The sequence below is a fragment of the Pistacia vera genome, unplaced genomic scaffold, assembly GCF_008641045.1.
Source record: "Pistacia vera cultivar Batoury unplaced genomic scaffold, PisVer_v2 Contig1129, whole genome shotgun sequence".
NCBI lineage: Eukaryota > Viridiplantae > Streptophyta > Magnoliopsida > Sapindales > Anacardiaceae > Pistacia > Pistacia vera.
The window spans coordinates 68,839-89,760 of NW_022195170.1; the positions used below are offsets into that span (position 1 = coordinate 68,839).

Sequence of the window (20,922 nt, forward strand, 5' to 3'; positions counted from 1 at the left end):
ACTTTCTAAATGGGAATTTGTTCTTATTTCATTTTCATTATACTTATGGACATTTAACTTCCTTGGGAATATCCCTTCTTTTGTGCTATTTATATTTATTGCCTCGGTTGTTTCACTATATGCAAGGAAAACAAATTACTGCACTTGTGAATTAGAATTTGGTAGAGTTTTGTTTAAGTAGAATATGCATCAAAATTAAATGTATATAATAAGTTGGGTTTACGAGGATTAGATGTTTGATTACTTACCCTAATATGTATCATAACTAAAATTAAACAAATTATTTAATTTAATTAATCTTATAGGCTTTATCATACGAAACATGACTAGTCTCGTACTTATACACTGTATGAACCATACACATCTGTATCGGATTCGACCACAACGTCTTAGGTCAAAGGACTACATCGTGCACTGATATAACCAAACGATAAATCATTGACTACATGCTTTTCCAAGTGATTTGTCGTTATTCGATCACGTTCGAAAAATAGTTCACCAACCACTAATCCATACTAATGCCCCAATGACATGACTATCATCGTCATCTGTACTTATATAAACTCATGATATCTTTCGGAAGCATCCAGTATGCCTATTATGCAATATAGTTGCCCAAATTATATTGCTTTCGTAGAGAACCATTTTTTATAATTCATTTACCGATTAAATGAATCATTTGGACAATTCATATACATAGTTTATTTTAAATGCATGACTAAATAAAAGAAGCAATTTATATATATGAATTGAAGAACTCTTTCTTCTATTATTTATGATATATTGATACAAGACAAAATGCTCTGAAACCGACAACACGAATGGTTTTTAGGGCATACACTAATATACACTAACAAACTCCCACTTGCACTAAGCCATTCGATGTTGTATCTCATACCCATCTTCTCAAGATGATGGTCCAATTGCTTCAGTGTCATCACCTAAGTAAGTGGATCAGCTACATTTTCTGCTGAAGGTGTCTTCAGAATTATAATTTCTCCAGCTCCAACGAATTCTCTCAAAATGTGATACTTGCGCTGAATGTGTTTGGATTTTTGGTGTGCCCTTGGTTCCTTTGCCTGTGCAATAGCTCCAGTATTGTCACAGAACATGCTTATCGGGTAAGCCATGTTCGGAACCACTCCAAGTTCAATTACAAACTTTTGCATCCAAACAACCTTATTTGCTACTTCTGAAGCAACAATGTATTCAGCTTCTGTAAGGGAGTCTATTGTGGTTGTCTGTTTGGAACTTTTCCAACTAACAACACCTCCATTACATATAAAAATGTACCCTGACGTAGACTTTCTATCATCAATATCTGATTGAAAATCAGAATCTGAGTATCCTTGAATGTTTAACTCTGAACATGCATGACTCAGAACTAGATCCTTAGTTCTTCTCAAGTACTTAAGGATCTATTTTACAACCGACCAATGTTTCTCCCCTGGATTTGACTGATATCTACTCGTAAGACTTACAGCATAAGCTATATTAGGTCTTGTACGTAGCATTGCATACATTAAGCTACCTATGGCAGACGCATAAGGCACATTACGCATCCGCTGCCGGTCTTCATCAGTCTTTAGACCCATCTCCGTGGAAAGATGAAGACCGTGAGTGAAGGGCAAAAGACCTCTCTTAGAGTTCTCCATGCTAAATCTTCTTAGCATTTTCTCTATGTACAATTTCTGGGATAATCTAATTACCCTTTTTGTTCTATCTCTATAGACACGAATGCCAAGGACATAGGTCACTTTTCCTAAGTCTTTCATTGAGAAGTTTTTGGACAACCAAACTTTAACCTTTGTCATGATGCCTATGTCATTTCCCATCAAAAGTATGTCATCTACATATAATATGAGAAATATGATGGCATGATCTTTAACCCATTTGTATACATAAGGCTCATCTAGATTCTTGACAAAACCAAATGATTTGATTATGTCATCAAATCGAATGTTCCAGCTTCTTGAAGCTTGATTCAATCCATAAATGGATCGATGCAATTTGCATACCTTATGTTTTTCAGTAGAGGATACAAAACCTATTAGTTGTTCCATATAGATGTTTTCCTCAATAAACCCATTAAGGAAAGCTGTTTTGACATCCATTTGCCAAATTTCATAATCATGGTATGCTGCGATGGCTAGCATTATACGGATGGATTTAATCATAGCTACAGGCGAGAAGGTTTCCTCATAATCCAATCCTTGTTTCTGAGTATAACCTTTCGCCACCAGTCGAGCTTTGAAGGTCTCTACCACCCCATCTGCACCAACTTTTCTCTTGTAGACCCATTTGCAACCTATAGGAACTATTCCCTCTGGTGGATCCACAAGTGACCATACTTGATTGGCATGCATTGATTCTATCTCCGAATCCATCGCTTCCAGCCATTTTCCTAAATCTCTATTCAGTATTGCTTCTTTGTAGCTTCTAGGATCATCACCATGATCATCTACTCCCACTAAGTTAGATTCAAAATCTTGCTCATGTAGGAACCCATATCTTTCTGGAGGTTTTGATATTCTAGAAGACTTTCGCATTGGAACCATAGTATCTGATGTTGAGGTTCGCTGAGTGGACGTTCCAGCTTCAGTAATCTCGGTTCTTGGCTCTTCAAACTCTTCCTTGAGTTCAATATTTCTTCCAACACCACCTTTCTCGAAGAACTCATTCTCGAGGAAGCACGTATTTCTACTGATCCAAACTCTTTGATCACTTGGAAAGTAAAAGTAATATCCTAAACTATCTTTAGGATATCCAATGAACCGACCCTTCTCGAATTTAACATCCAGCTTATCAGATTTAGCTAATTTAACATAAGCTGGACAACCCCAAATCTTCATATAATTCAGACTTGGATGTTTTTCATACCATATCTCATACGGTGTTTACTAGATAGTTTTAGACAGGACACTATTAAGGATGTGCATAGCGGTCTAGAGCGCGTACCCCCATAGAGATATTGGCAAGTCTGTAAAACTTACCATCGATCATACCATATCCAATAGGGTACGATTTCTCCTTTCAGATACTCCATTAAGCTAGGGTGTATAGGGAGAGTTAGTTGTGAGATGATCCCATTTTCTTTTAAGAACTCCTAAAACTTTGTACTCAAGTATTCACCCCTACGATCTGATCGTAGTATTTTAATACTCTTTCCAGTTTGATTTTCTACTTCATTCTTGAATTCTCTGAATTTTTCAAAGGATTCAGATTTGTATTTCATTAAATATAAATACCCATATCGTGACATATCATCTGTAAAGGTAATGAAGTATTCAAATCCTCCCTTAGCTAAAGTACTGAATGGTCCACACACATATGTGTGTATGAGTCCTAATAGTTCTTTAGCTCGCTCTCGTTTACTCTTAAAGGGAGACTTGGTCATCTTTCCTTAGAGACATGATTCATAGGTTGGATAGGGTTCAGAACCCAATGAGTTTATGATCCCACTTTCTCCAAGCTGTACTAATCTTCTCTCTCCTATATGACCCAATCTATGATGCCATAGAATTTTAGGATTTGATTCAGATCAAGTTCTTTTATTAGAAATGGTATTGATTGAAGCACGATCATTTAGTTCTAAGACATACAAACCATTTGTATTCACAGCTTTACCAACTAAAACATTTCCAAAATGTATTGAACATTCATTTCCATTAAACAGTACACAGTAACCTGCTTTACACAAAACAGAAATAGAAATGATGTTTCTAGTGGCTTTTTCAAAGTACAATACTTTAAATAAATTCAAAACATGCCCTGAAGGTAGTCTTATTGGGCAAGCCCCCATGGCCTCAGCTGCAACTCGTGCCCCATTTGCCATCCTCAAAATGATCTTGCCCTTTGTCACCTCAGAACTATTTTGAAGTACTTGCAAAGACATACAAACATGAGATGTTGCTGCTGAATCTAATATCCAGGAATGACTATTTGAATTAACACTTAATTCATATTCAATCATAAGACATTGGTTTGTACCTGCTTTTCCTTTGCCTTTCCTCAGACTGTTCAGGTATTGAGAATAGTTCCTCTTCCTGTGTCCATCTTCTCCATAGTGGAAATACTTTCCCTTTGCATTGGCCTTTTCTACCTTTGCCGCTGGCTTCTTGAAGCTCTTATTCTTGGGTCTAACTTTTGGACCTTTCTTTTGTTGCTTTTGGGGCCTTTTATTGACCCTGCTGATGGAGGTGGCAAAGACATCCTCATGTCCTTTCCCTTCACATTCTGCTTGTGAAATTCTTGAAGCTCATTTAGCAATTCAGAGAGGTTTTGCTCAATCGTATTGAGATTGTAGTTAGTTATAAACGGTTTATCACGTGAAGGAAGGGATTGAAGAATCAAATTCATTTTGAGGCGGTTTGGCATGACCACCCCATATCCATCTAGTCGACCTAATCCATTGATTATCTAATAGTATGATCATCTGGAGGTACCCCTTCCCTCAACTTCATGCTAAAGGAGATGCACATAACTCATACTCAACCACTCTTGGATTTTCGCTGAACAACTCTTATAGAGCTATGAGGATATCATAAGCATTCGAAACCTTTTCATGCTTAGTTTTAAGTTCTCTATTCATTATTGATAATCCGAGGAATATACTGTTTTATTTAGGCTTTTTGGCTGGATATTGGATACTTCTTATTTCGTTTGTGCCTGAATTACAACTTAATTTCACATATTTTATGTTTCAGGCCAAAATGTGCTCTTTGAGCAAATAATGAGCAGAATCGAGTTTTTGGACCCAGAAGCAAGCGAATCTCAGAATTTGAGGAAGTTCTGAAGTGGAGTTGAAGCACTATGAAGCTTGTTCCATTAGAGAGCATCGAAGATGGAAGATTCAAGCATGGAAGCAAGCGGAGGGCAATTCCATAAATTCAGAATTGTTCGAGAAGGTTCGCCGTGGTGAAGTTCTTTCTTTGCTGCGGCGAAAGGCGCTCGAATGAGATTTCAATTCAACTCGTAGCTTCTTCGCCGCGGCGAAGTCTGCGATTTTTAGTTTTAATTAAAACGCACAATTTTATTTTAGGAAAGTTTTTAGGTTTTTGGGCGGACTATATAAGAAAAAGTTAGCCATTTTTAGAGGGGTTCGTCTTGGTTTAGAGCAGCTTTGACATTTTGGGAGAAAAGGAGAGAAGATTTGAGATTTAACCTTGTGGATTCATCAATTAGGGGAGATCTTTTACTCTATTTTCTTTGTTTCAATATGTTGACTACTGTGTTTATTGTTTTTCTTCCTATTTGTGTTAATTTCTTTATGAACTAACTCACTTTGGGTTAGGGTTTTGATGTAATTCGGATTTCTATGGTTAATCAATAGATTATTGTTGCTTTTACATTCTATTGCATGGATTGTGTGATTATTCTGATTTTTATTGATTTTATTTGTTAAAAATGAAGAGATTGAGAAATGAATCATGTTGGGCTTCTTGGGTAATCACCATTGTTGTATTGAACGCTAGAGATAGGTTTGAGAATCAATGAAATCAATCTAGGATTCCATTAGCTTAATGAACTTGGATTTATTAATCTTCATTTTGTTGGGTACGGAAGCTTAATAGGGAAAAGTAGGAATTCATAGCCTGAGAAGGTATGTTTTACAACTTAGGGGATTCGATTTACAATCCGTGCATGTGAGTGTAGAAGTAGCATAATTCGTAGAATTAATCCATAGAGTCCCAATGAAGTCAAAACCCTACCCGTTTGCTTAAATTGATATTACTCTTACTTTAATCTTGCTTTCATTAATTAGCTTTTTAATACTTAGTAAATTTTGCTTTCAGTTTAATTTTAAGTTTCTCCCGTAAATCTAACACTTTTCGATTTCTCCAACTTGATAACAATTAGGAAAATCAGTGCTTAACAACCAATCCTCGTGAGAACGATACTTTTCTTATCACTTTATTATTTATTGCGACTAGTGCCCCTGCTATATTGCATGTTGTAGTTACAACGCAACAAGTTTTTGGTGCTGTTGCCGGGGATTGATTTTTGTGTTAACATTGAATTTTTCTTGTGTAGCTAGATTGGAGTTTTATTTTTGTTTTAATTACTTATTGGTTAATTTTTGTTGTTCTTTTATGTTAGCGTGTGATCTCATTTTTTTTTCCCTCTTTCTGTGTAGTTTATGCGAAGAGCTAGACGTCAACTAGTAGTTCTTGTTGATCCAGAGATTGAAAGAACTGCAAGAAGACTTAACAGAGAGAGAAGAGAACAAGAGGCCATAGCTGTTCAGATGGCAGAAAATAGAATATTGAGGGAATTCTTAGTTTCCACGGTTGATGGCAGTGGGTCAAGTATAACTAGACCAGTGGTACAAGCCAACACATTTGAAATAAATCTGGCAATCATCCAGATGATCCAACAGTCGGTACAATTTAAGGGAGATTTGAAAGAAGATCCAAATCTGCACATTGCAAACTTTTTAGAGATCTGTGACACCTTCAAGTTGAATGGAGTGTCAGATGTCGCCATCAGATTGAGATTGTTCCCTTTTTCATTAAGGGATAAAGCAAAGGGATGGTTAATGGCACTACCACCAGGAACGATCACTACATGGAATGAATTAGCATAGAAGTTCCTGACCAAATTCTTTCCTCCAGCAAAATCTGCGAAGATGAGAAATGATATCACATCATTTCTACAGGAAGAGTCTGAATCATTATATGAGGCTTGGGAAAGATACAAGGAACTATTGAGGAGGTGTCCACACCATGGTTTGTCAGTTTGGATGCAAGTCCAAACTTTTTATAGTGGATTGATGGTTAATATGCAAACGATGGTAGATGCAGCATCGGGAGGAGCATTGCAAAATAAGACACTTGAAGAAGCTCATGAGTTGCTTAAAGTTCTGGCAAGCAACAATTATTAAAGACCGAATGAGAGGATATAATCAAAGAAATCTATGGGTTTTCATGAAGTTGATGCATACACGGCCATTTCAGCCCAACTTACAACACTTCAGAAGCAGTTGGGAAGTATGCAGGTAAATTTTATTCAAGCACCTCAACTAACTTATGATTTTTGTGCAGGTAATCATGTAAGCAGTGAATGTCAAGTAGGGAACACGTTTGCTTCAGCGTCATCATCATCAGAACAGGTTAACTACTTGGCAGGAAATCAGAGGCAATAGAACAACCCGTACTCCAACACGTATAATCTTGGTTGGAGAAATCATCCAAACTTGTCTTGGGGCAATCAGAATCAGTAGAACAACCAATAGAACCAAAGAGCGATGCCAAACAACCAAACGAGGGTGAACAATCAACCAGGGGAGCAAAGATTGACAAAACTGGAGGATATGTTTGGAAAATTTATGCAAGAGACCACAGGTTTCATGAATGAGACGAGGGCGAATTTCAAAAACCAAGGTGTGTCCATTCAGAACTTGGAGGTACATGTGGGTTAATTGATCGATAAGCTAAATAAGAGACCACAGGGTTCCCTACCAAGCAACTCAGTGCCAAACCCACGTGAACAAGCGAATGCAATAACTCTGTTGAGTGGGACAATCTTGGAAGAGGTGGAACAATCAGGGAAAGAAGAAAGCCCACCAAAAGAGAAAAGGAAGATTCTAAAGAGGAAGTTGACAAAGAGATCATTGCTGAAGAGAAACCAACCAGTTCTAGGGAAGATGAACAAAAGCGGGAAGAGAGCAAAGGCAAAAGAAAGAGAAATTGCCATTTCCTGAGATACCACCAGACTTGGCACACCACACCCCTCCTATGCCTTTTCCTCAGAGACTAAAAAAGAAAAATCAGGATAAGCAGTTTACCAAATTCATTGAAATATTAAAAAAACTGCATATTAACATTTCTTTTGCAGATGCATTGCAATAGATGCCAAGCTAAGCAAAATTTCTTAAGGAGATTTTATCAAACAAAAGGAAGTTAGAAGATGAGGAAACAATGATGCTCACAGAGGAATGCAGCGCCATTCTACAGAAGAAGCTACCACTGAAACTCAAAGATCCAGGGAGTTTTACTATTCCTTGTGTTATAGGAGACATTACTTTTGATAGAGTTTTATGTGATTTAGGTGCAAGCATAAATCTAATGCCTTTTTCTGTTTTTAGGGGATTAGGGATTGGTGAAGTGAAGCCCACGACCATATCTTTGCAGCTTGCAAATAGATCCATCAAGCATCCGAGGGGCATAGTTGAAGATGTTTTGGTGAAGGTGGACAAAGTTATCTTTCTTGCGGACTTTGTTGTGTTGGACATGGAAGAGAACAAGGAAATGCCTCTCATTTTGGGGCAACCATTTCTGGCCACTGGAAGAGCCCTAATTGATGTGCAAGAAGGAAAGTTACCATTAAGGGTACAAGATGAAACAGTAACGTTCAATATTTTTGAGGCAATGAAATTTCCATCAGAGTCAGATTCGTGTTTTAGTGTAGACATGGTGGATAAACTAGTGGCAGAGGCTATTGAAGAGAACACCCCTCAACTACCTCTAGAAGCTTGTATTACCCAATAAAAACAATAGAGATAGATGAGCTAGCGAAGAATGAGTGTACTAGATTTTTGGAAGCACTTGAGCCAATAAATGCAAGCCAAGATCCAGAATTTGAAGAGTTTGATATTGAGAAAGAGAAGGAAAAGGCAAGAAATGAAGAACCTCCAAAACTTGAACTGAAACCTTTACCTTCTCACCTCAAATATGTGTATCTTGGTGAAGCAGAAACCTTCCCAGTGATCATCAATTCAAGGTTAAGTAAATTGGAAGAAGAGCAGTTGATTCGGGTGCTTAGGGAACATAGATAAGCAATTGGATGGACTATTTCGGACATTAAAGGCATCTCTCCATCTTTTTGTATGCACAAGAAACTCATGGAAGATGATATCAAGCCTAGGGTGCAACCACAACGGAGATTGAATCCTTCTATGAAGGAAGCGGTGAGAAAAGAGGTGGTGAAACTTTTAGATGCGGGCATAATTTATCCTATTTCAGATAGTCTATGAGTAAGCCCGGTGCAAGTGGTTCCAAAGAAAAGAGGTATCACGATGATTAAGAATGGCAGCAATGAATTGATACCAACTAGGATAGTCACGGGTTGGAAAGTGTGCATTGATTACCGGAAATTGAATGAAGCGACAAGGAAGGATCATTTCCTACTTCCTTTCATCGATCAAATGTTGGAGAGATTGGCAGGTTACTATTGTTTCTTGGATGGTTTTTCAGGTTATAATCAATTACCATTGCTCCTGAAGATCAAGAGAAGACGACATTCACTTGCCCCTATGACACCTTTGCCTACAGAAGGATGCCCTTCGGGTTGTGTAATGCACCAGCCACATTTTAGCGATGCATGATATCGATCTTTGGTGACATGGTAGAGCAGTTTATAGAAGTCTTCATGGATGACTTTTTTGTGTTTGGTTCTTCTTTTGACAATTGTTTATCTAATCTTTCATTTGTTTTGCAGTAATGTTAAGAGACGAATTTGGTGCTCAACTAGGAGAAATGCCACTTCATGGTACAGGAAGGAATAGTACTCGGTCACAGAATTTCAAAGGACGATATCGAAGTGGATCGGGCAAAAACTGAAGTGATTGAGAAGCTGCTACCACTTGCAAACGTTAAGGTAGTTTGGAGTTTCTTGGGGCATGCGAGGTTCTATAGACGATTTATTAAGGATTTCTCTAAAATTCTAAACCCCTTTGCAATTTACTGATTAAGGATAATCCTTTTGATTTTGATGATGAATGCATGCATGCTTTTCAAACTCTTAAGAAATTGTTAGTGTTTGCACCTATTATTACAGTTCCCGATTGGGGAGTACTGTTTGAATTGATGTGTGATGCTAGTGATTTTGCACTATGAGTAGTTTTAAGACAAAGAAAGAACAAAGTTTTGCATGTAATTCAATATGCTAGCAAGACACTCACTGATGCACATTTGAATTACACCACTACTGAAAAAGAGTTGTTAGCCGTGGTTTTTGCATTTGAAAAATTTTGTTCTTATTTGCTAGGTGCTAAGGTGATAGTCTACATGGATCATTCAGCACTCAAGCATCTGTTGGCAAAGCAAGAAGCAAAACCTCAGCTGATAAGATAGATCCTATTACTACAAGAGTTTGAGTTGGAGATCCGAGATAAAAAGGGGTCAAAAAATATGGTAGCGGATCATTTGTCAAGGATTGAACCACCAACCCAGGGAAGTGAAGAGGAAACCCAAATCAAGGAAACCTTCTCGGATGAGAAATTGATGAGAGTTGAAGAAGGACCTTGGTATGCAGATATTGCAAACTACTTGTCATCGAGAGTGTTTCCAAATGGCATGACCTTCTAGCAAAAGAGGAAGTTTTTCTCTTACTTGAAATATTATTTCTGGGAAGAACCATTTCTGTACAAACACTGTGCTGATCAGATGATACGTATGTGTGTCCCGGAAGAGGAGATGGAGAGTATTCCACGACCTTGCCATGAGCGGAAAGTGGGCGGTCATTTTGGAGGAACTAGGACAACAGCCAAGGTCCTGCAATCTGGATTTTTTTTGCCAAAGTTATTCAAGGATGCCTTTCGAGTGATTTAGGAATGTGATCAATGTCAACGAAGTGGAAATATTTCAAGGAGAGATGAGATGTTGTTGAATAACATCCTAGTTGTTAAGCTGTTTGATGTGTGGGGAATTGACTTCATGGGTCCTTTCCTAAATTCTTATGGCAATATGTACATTTTGGTGGCGATGGATTATGTTTCGAAATAGGCGGAAGTAGTTGCATTGCCATCCAATGATGCCAAAGTGGTAGTTAACTTTGTGAGGAAGGACATTTTCTCAAGATTTGGAGTACCACGAGCAATCATCAGTGATGGGGGGGTGTCATTTTTGCAATAGACAATTAGACGCCTTGTTAGGAAAATATGGAGTGAAACATAGAGTGGCCACACCATACCATCCTCAGACCAGCAGGCAGGTGGAACTGTCGAACAGAAAGTTGAAAAGGATTTTAGAGAAGACGGTTAATGCATCCAGGAAGGATTGGTCACGGAAGTTGAACGATGCACTATGGGCATACCGCACTGCATTCAAGACTCCGATTGGTATGTCTCCATTTCGGTTGGTATATGGGAAGGCATGTCACTTGCCGGTGGAACTCGAGCATAATGCATATTAGGCCGTGAAGCAGCTAAACATGGATTTACTAGCTGCTGGGGAACAAAAGATGCTGAAATTGAATGAACTTGACGAGTTCCGTCATGAAGCGTATGAGAATGCTCAGATATACAAAGAAAAGACGAAGAAGTGGCATGACAAGCATATCAGGAAGAAGAACTTTGAAGTGGGTCAGAAAGTGTTGTTGTATAATTCTAGACTTATGCTCTTCCCTGGAAAACTTAAGTCTAGATGGTCCGGACCCTTCATAGTCACAAAAGTTTACCCATATGGGGCGGTAGAGGTTTCACATGAATAAAAGGGCACATTTAAGGTCAATGGACAGAGATTGAAGCCATACATTGATGGGGTGATGAGTTGCAAGTCACTTCCTGTTCGACTTGACATTCCGACATGATGAGTTGAGAAAATCGAGCTTCTGACTATAAACAAACACTTCTTGGGAGGCAACCCAAGTGTTTTCATTTGTTGTTCGTTTGTGTGTTGTTTTTGAATTTGTTTAGTTGTTTTGTGATTTAGAATAATTTTAATTTCTTGTGTTTTTGGGTGTTTCAGTTGAATTATCGAATTAAGGCGAAAAAGGGAAATTTCTAGTTTTCACCGCAGTGAAGTTTATTCTTTGCCGCGGCGATGTACACTTTGCGAGAAAAAGAATTTGAAAAGTTCCAGACTTCGCCGCGACGAAGTTTGTTCTTCGTCGAGGCGTTGTGCTCTCTGTAATTTTTTGTCGCGGCGAGACAATTTTCTTTGCCACGACATAGAAGGTATTGCGGAATTTGAGCCAAGGAAGTTTCGCCGCGGCGTTGTATACACTGGAATTTTTCGCCGCGCCACGGCATTGACTGGGATTTGCTTATACATGAAGAACTTCGCCGCGGCGAAAACTGTTTTATATAAATTCGCGTTGCGACTCTTCATTTTCGCAAAAAATTTCAAAACACATCCAAGAGCCAAACACTTCCACCTTCAATCCAGAATCTCTCTAGTGAATTTCCATCCCTATATCTCACTCCTTAACCCTTACAAACACCAAAACAACTCATTTTAGCAAAGATTTTTGCAACAATTTGAAGAAATTTTGGAAACCCTTGGTTTTAAAAAATTGGGGATCTTGCAATTTGGACCAAAATTGGTGAAATCGGTGGTGCAATCATCTTGGGTTTGGTAAGATTTTGAGTTCTCCAACATTTAATTTGCTCAATTTCGATTGTAATGCTTTAAGTTTGAGATATTGTTTGATTGAGTTGAGTTGTGGATTTTTGGGATTGTTTGTGGTCTGATATTGATTAAAGGAGTGTGGATTTTGCTTTGTGTTGTGTTAAAGAAGTTGGGTTTTCGATTGGGGAGTGTTTTGTGTGAGTTTGGAAGAATAGTTAGTTTGGGGGTCTAGGTGCAAAATTTTAAAACTTTGGTGTATTTTTAGGAGTCATTGTGGTTAGTAGTAAGGGCACTTAGCGTTGAATTCTTAGTTTAGGGGTACATTTGGGTAGTCAAAATCAAAAATGTCGCTCAAAATAACTTCCCGAGGTAAAGGAAAAGGGAAACAAGTAGACAATAGGTTTGTTAGTGAAAAGGCTCGGCAATGTTATGAAGGTGCAATCAAAAGAAAAGATAAGGGGTTTATTGCCGACCGTGGATTGACCACTGTCCATGCAGAAGATTGGAGTCGAGGGAGAAAGTGGGACAGCTTCATGAGTGAACCCGAACATTTAACTATAGAGCCGATAGTGCGAGAGTTTTATGCCAACTTCCTTGAGTGTAATCCCGGGCATGTATATGTGAGGGGTATTGATATGCCAATTGATGCAAAGGTGATCAATGATTTCTATGGACTGCCTCCAATTGACCGTGATGAGTATCTGGAATTTAAGAAGAGACAGTTTAAGGAGGATGAGATTCTTAAGGTAATAGCAAAGCCGGACACCCTTTGGGAGATTTCGAAGAAGGGAAGAAATAGCATTAAGGGAACGAATTTGATCCCTATAGCTAGATTGTGGCAGTACTTTGTGTATGTGAGGATGATGTCGGAGACGCATTATAGTACAGTGACTTTTGAAAAGGCATTGTTGCTTTATTCCATTGCCACCGGAAAGAAAATGGATGTGGGGAATATTATCATGACAAGTATACAGAATGCAGCCAAACCAGGGCGAGGGAGCTTCCCTTTCCCACATCTCATCACTAAGCTGTGTACTCAAGCGGGAGTCAAGAAGACAGATGATGAACCACTTATTCATCGTGCTTTACCCCTCGATGCCACCTACTATCGCAAGCTACTTGGGCATCCTCCCAGAGAAGAACTCGGCGCAGGAACGAAAAGACAAAGAACCTCAGAAGCTGCCGCAACATCCAGTTCAACATCCACAACAAAGGAGTTGCTGTAGCAGATTTTGGGTAAGATGAAGCAGATGGAACGACGTCAAGATTGGATGGCAGAGCAGACCCGAATGCTGTATGATATGCAACATAGCTGCTGCACCAAAATAGGCATCGACGTTTCAAGCTTCCAATGGGAAGACTGGGATTCCGAGGAATGGAATGATTCCGAAGCAGAAGATGATGACACCAAAGGAGAGGAGGAGGATGAAGAATGAACCCTGAGCACCTGTTTTTGTAGTTTATATTTTCATTTGTTATAGTCTTTTGTTTTGTCAATTGAACTTAATTTTCTTTTCGTTTTGGATTGTTAATTTTTGTTTGAACTTTCTAGTAGTTGTAAGAGTGAGATTAGGTTGTAATATTTCCATATTATTCAATGAATTTTTCTAACACAGTGGACACCACAGACTTTCAATTGTTTTACACATGATGATTATGAGAAAGCCAACGAATGGGTGTGCATGCTGTTGAACAAAACTCAGACTTCACGGATTAATCAGGGAACTATCTCGTATTTATTTTTTAAATACTGTTTTTCTATTCCTAAATTATGCATAATGTGACATTGGGGACAATGTCATCTTTAGTTTGGGGGTAGGAAAATTTCGAAATTTTGATTTGTGTTTAGTGTTTTCATGTTTTGTTTTGTTGCGCCAATGATGAATTGCATAAGTCTATGATGAGAATAGGATTATTGGGATTTTATTGTTGAAAAATATTAAGCATTGCTTCAAGTTTAGGTTTGTTGACTTGATTGCGCCAATGATGAATTGCATAAGTCTATGACGAGAATAGGATTGTTGGGATTTTATTGTTGAAAAATTTTAAGCATTGCTTCAAGTTTAGGTTTGTTGACTTGATTTAGCTTGAGGTTTGTTGAGTGGTTACCACCGTTTTCATTATTCGGCATGCTTAGATTCATTTTACGTGGTTAGGCGAAGTCTTGATAATGTTGGTAGACTCTAGACCTAGTTGAGAAGTGCTTGAGGCCAAATTCTAGGAATAGACATTATTGAGAAAGTATAAGACATTTTTCGAAATGTTTGAGCCTTTCCAGCCGACCATGAAATTATCCTTAGTCACCCATTGGAGCCTATGAAATCTTGTTATCCTATTTTTGTGTGCAACCAATAATGCCCAAACCTTTCACCCTAAACACGTGTCACAACCCTAAAAAATTCTGAACCTAATGCAAACACAAAGAGCTTGGAGAGTTGTGTGAATGCTAATGAACTAAAAGAATAGTTTGGGGGTCGTGAGAAGGGCAGAAGAAGAAAAGGGTAATTAACCTCAATAAAATTATGTTGTTACAAAAAAAAAAAAAAAAAAAAAAATATATAAATATATATATATATATAATATATATATAATATATATATATATTATATAGAATTTGAAAGTGTATTTCAGAATCGAGAATAAGAATGGCACATGTTTGAGGTTTACAAATGGGTTGACACCTTGAGCGGTGGTTGAGAAAGAAATGGGGAAGTGACGTAGTTCTTAGTGTTTGCTTAAAGGAAACCGAGTTCTCTTGCTTGATCTATCTTTTCCTTTTCTGTAGAGCCCACTAACCGAGCCTAACGTCAAGCCTGTAAAGACCTTTTGATCTTTAGTGATGTCTAATCCTCATTAGTGGAGATGTTCGATACTTAGGCTTATGGAGTCTACCACCATTTGATAAACTTTGCATTTCTGCATAAAATAATCCGGGAAGTTGGAATTGGACTGAAGTGGGGATTACCTACTCAGGGGACCAGTAGAGAAAGTAGTAATGCAACTTATAACTTCTTGGAGTGTTGAGCATTTTCCATTTTAATGTTTCAACAATTTTTGACTTGGATAATTCTAGGCGGTTTTTTGTGTGTGATTTTAGTGTCTTTTAATATTTTAAACCTTTTATTGCATAATCAAATTAGCTCCCACTATTTATTCGAGTCCTACACTTCCTTAAATAGGATTCGAAAATTTTCGTTGGATTAAATTTCTTAGTGGAGAATCAATTTCTTATAATTCAATTAACCTCACATAATGAATTCTTGTTAATTATGTTCTAATAAGTAGGAAACTATTTTCCTTTTATATCAATATATAAGATTTGATTCATATTCCTTGTCCTAGCTTCGGATACCTCCATAATAGATTTCTGGTACCCTAGGCTAGTTAAAACCGAACCATTGTGCTCTTAGGATGGCATTTTCATCGTGTCCTCACATAATAGAAATCTTGGTCAAGGTGAAAATATCCATCCAAGAATAAGATCAACTTAATTCTATGATACAAAGATCATATCCCTCACATATAGAAATCTTGGGATATTAAATTTGTATTAAAGATTTAGTTATCCCACAATGGGAGACTTGGATTAATAATTTTTAATTTAGTTAATTAATTTTTAACATGCCATGTTTAACTAACTACCATACATATCACATATATGCATAAATTAAAGCATGTGGGTTGACCATGGGACTTTTCGAAAATACATCCTAAAGGTAAACTATTTACCCTAATCCTATATCTTTGATTGGATCGTCATCCGGATGCTCTTCGGGTTCCCATCAAGCCGATCAATTACAAATTGGATCTTGCACACAACCCGATTAAAATAAATAAATAAATTTAATTATTACAAGCCATTTAATAAAAGAATATTACAAACACTTTTGAATATTTTGAAAACTAAATGGCCCCAGATCAACCCTCTAATCTATATTCATCCATCACATAAATAAATATTAAACATTCATACCAAATATACTAAACAATTATTTAAAGGTACGAATATAAATAATTTAATATACATATATATAATATATATATATATATATAATCTCATATATTATAGATATTATATATATGCATGTGGTAACTTATCATAACTTTGAGACATGCAACAATTACACTTTTCAAGGGAATCATACACAAACACTTTGTCAATTCCACCCAAAGATATATATAAAATTTATTATTTAATTATTACATCATTTCAATACTTTTCAGAAAAGTCATGCATGACATGATAAATGAGTTTTATTACTTCAAGAATAATCATTCTATAACACAAGTTACTTTGAAGAAATAATATTTTTTATGACACATTTATCTTCTCAAAGACAATCATATCATCTTGCATCATCAATTTTGAAACTATTCAAAAAACCAAATTATTACATTTCAAAATATAATAATTTATCCATGCAATGATGCATTATATGATATTTAATCAAATTAAATATCATACATTAAAATTACCATATCATTTATACATAATATCACAATTCATCACATGAATTAATAATCATAACTTTATGCCAACATCATTTTCCACCACTAAACACTTGCAACTTTTGCATCCTCTTCATACAAAATATACTTTAATCAAATTAAGGGATAACACTTAGCATGTCAAAGCTAAACAATTTAATCAAAGTCATGAAATGAACATGCATATTTCTTTAAATAAATCCATGCAACATTTCCCAAAACATTATTCACCAATGCATGAATGAGATGACAAATCTATGGCAAAAATAGTCATGGCCGACATGACAAAGAAGAAAACCATACTACACATGCATGTAGTTCTCAATACACTCATGCAATAACCATCACAAGCATGCTTTAAATCACATTTTACACATCCAATCATATTAGAGCAAGATGAAAAACATTTTTCATAAAGTAAGGAGATGGCTGAATCACATACATGCATTAAACATGCTTATTCCACTAACACTCATTCAATACAAAGGCATGCTCATTATCAATATTACCATCATTCAAAACACATGAGAATACATAAAATAAACATTTACCTTTGATCAAGGTGTGGTCGAGACATGCATGTAAACAGTTGGGATGGAAAACTCATTTTTGAACCAAAGCACTAACATGCAAACTCAACCATGTATGATGAACATATGAACACATGGAATAACTTGACTTTTGCTCAAAACCAACATCATGGAGCTTTTAAGCTCTGATACCATTTGAAAGAAAACAATGAAGAGGTGGCGAAAAATGTAGATAGAAACATGAAAGGGTTGGATTAATAGGATTCAAAATTTTTTCAAACAAGCTTGAAAACATATACCTTCTCCTTGCTTAAGGTTGATGAAGCCAAGATTCAAAAGGATGAATCCTCCACACTAACACCACCTTGAGAGAGTGAGAGAGTGGCCGAACCCTAAGTTCATCTTCTTCATCATCTCTCAAATCCACCAAAGCCACTAATCCAAGCTTTATTCTCAAATTTTCTTAGGATTTCAATTGATTTTCAAAGGAGATCACCATCCACACTTAAAGAACTTCAATTTCAGGGTTTAAGGTGAGTTTCAAAACCCTAGTTGTTCTATCTTTTAGTTAAAGAGAAATTCATAAGTGGTTATGTGTATAAGGTAAGAGAGTGAACCTTTGAGCTAAGGAGGTATCTTTGTGTTTTGAATACTAAGGTAAGGAAAAAAATCTCCCTTATGACTACAATTGATAACACCTAGGGTTTTGAAACTTACATTTATTTATGTTAATATCAGTGTGACTATGTTTTGGTTATGGATTGTTTAAATGGGTGTGTTGATTGGTGTATGTGTGCATATGGAGGATGATTATGCCAATTAAGAGATTTGTAGTTGGACGATGTTTTGGCACTTTTTGGTTCTGTAAAAAGGAGGTTTTTATGGCTTTTATACTAAGAATGAATGGCAAATGATGTGAATGTGCAAATGAAGGTGACATGGTTAAAATGAATAGAATAAGGATTTGGCTTTTAAGACTTTACTGTACATGCTTCACTGAATCAGTCATAATTGAAGTTATAGAAGTCGATTGAGTTGATTCTTGAAGTGTTAAAATTGGAGAAATAGACCTAAAACTTTATGTTTTAGCCAAAAATCAATCGAATTGGAAGATAAGGGAAGAATTGCTTGAAAAGTGACAAACTATATGGCATCCACCTTCTTATGGAAACTCCCATTTGTTTTTAATTCTAATAAACCCCTGAATAATCTTACTACTGAAATTCCTTGCCTTGTTGAGAAATTGAATGAATTAGTTAAGAAGTTTAGTAAGAATATAGTAGATTAGCATGGGAGATGTGTCCATATGTTTGCATTCATAATGGTAATGCATATAGCTTATTTAGTTGTCTTATGAAAAATTATTGAAATGTTAAAGAATGAATTCCATGAGTCTCTTGAGGTATAAACCAAGATCAGAGGAATGAAATTCTTATGGAAACTATGAGTCCTTTGAGGTGACGACCAAGAACAAGGTAATGGTTCAAATGAATCTGATCAGATAACAAAGACTAATGAAACCATCAAGTATAAAAACAAAAGAAATAAGCATGCCATGTACATGAACATTTCATAAGTCATATATGTTTTATGTTATATTATGTATGGTTATGTTATGACTTATGTTTATGAGAAAAGTCCAAAGTGTATGATATGTTTTATGAACTTGTTATGTCAAAGAATGAAGGTCATGTTTTGTAGGTAGGTAAGGTCCTAAGTAATATACTTGTATAATGAACCTTAATAGTTTATAAATGGCTATGTTCCTTACTGAGCGATTAGCGCTTACCCCACGAAATGTTTTAAAATGTTTTGCAGGTAAGGATTAAGGCAGGAAGCTGGGAGAGGATTCCGAGGGACGCTATGAGCATGAAGGGATGTTTTAATGATGAATGTTGAATGGTTTTGCTAGTATTTAGTGTAGGAATTATGTTCATATTTCATAATGCAATAAATATGTCCATGTTCTATAACGGAGTAAATATGTTGTGTTAATAAAGGAAATCAAATTGCTAGTAAATTTTGTAAATGTGTGTATGTTCTAGTAAGTATTACTACGGATTTCATAATTTACTCCAAGAAAGGAAACTATATTTTTTGACTCATACAATGAACTTAATTAAGAAAAAAAAAAAATATATATATATGTTTTTAAACTACAAGTTTATTCTTTAAATAGGATTTTAAAATAGACTTCTTTTCTAGGCGTACGTTTTCTAGGTTCTTAATGGCCAAGGGATACTTAGGAAATACCCGGCTAGGGAGGGGTTTTACACCAAGTATTTATTAATTTTCCCTTTGAATAATCAATATTATTTAAGGGCTCGTGTAAACTAAACTAGTTTACATTAACAACCCATAATTTTACCCTTTTGCCCTTTAACTACTAAAAGCTTATTTTAGTTCATCTCATTTATCTTAACGCTTTAAGATATAATAATTAAATACAATTAATTATTGCTTAAAATGTCACAAATATTTTTCTATGTAACTATTACCATAGAAATCTTATCATTACCCTCGAAAGGTGCTAGCCCTCTTCGGAAATGATCTCTTCGGATAATCATTTCTCTTTCTTATCCTTCTCTCACTTCTCAAGGCTATTGGTGTGACCATGTAGGTTCACCGTAGATTAGTCGTGAGCTAGTTCTGGATGAATCCGAAAACATTTCTAGAGGCCCAACGACTATGGTAAACATCTAGCAATGTGCCATAGTCCTTAAACCACGATAAAGAAATACTTCATCAAACCCATTTCAGATCATATGTACCATGCAGGTAAAGTCCCTCTATTGATATATCCTGATCGAGTACGGATTCATGGAATGTCAAAATCCTAAACTTGATCTTCTACTGAATCGTCGATCAATATATCCATAACTCATCATCACGAACTTGCTTTCGTATGACTAATAATAGACTCTGGCTAGAGATTCTGATTTCTGATATTTATTGACGTTCGTCCAGGAACTTGAATTCAGATGGAGTCAGCGGTACTCCTGATCCTATATTTCCGAGTCAAAGGATCCCTTCTTGACCATCGTTCCTTTCCGCATATGAACAACGCATGACCAAATAGGCTTTATCATATGAAACATGACCAGTCTCGTACTTATACACCGTATGAACCATACACATCCGTATCAGATCCGACCATAATGTCTCAGGTCAAAGGACTACATCGTGCACTGATATAACCAAACGATAAATCATTGACTACATGCTTTTCCAAGTGATTTGTTGTTATTCGGTCACGTTCGAAAAACAGTTCACCAATCGCTAATCCATACTAATGCCCCAGTGACATGACTATCATCGTCATCCGTACTTATATCAACTCATGATATCTTTCAGAAGCATCCAGTATGCCTACTATGCAATATAGTTGCCCAAATTATATTGCTTCTGTAGGGAACCTTTTTTGATAATTCATTTACCGATTAAATGAATTATTTGGAAAATTCATATACATACTTTATTTTAAATGCATGACTGAATAAATGAAGCAATTTATATATATGAATTGAAGAACTCTTTCTTCTATTATTTATGATATATTTATACAAGACAAAATGCTCTAAAATTGACAACACGAATGGTTTCTAGGGCATACA

General features: G+C 36.3%; 1 non-coding gene across 1 annotated transcript; it reads right to left on the reverse strand.

The window, feature by feature from the left end:
* Positions 1 to 6,625: 6,625 nt before the first annotated feature.
* On the reverse strand, positions 6,626 to 6,732 carry LOC116142635. Its single transcript, XR_004130023.1, has one exon. It is a non-coding gene; the product is annotated as a small nucleolar RNA R71 (small nucleolar RNA).
* Between the last annotated feature and the right edge of the window lie 14,190 nt (positions 6,733 to 20,922).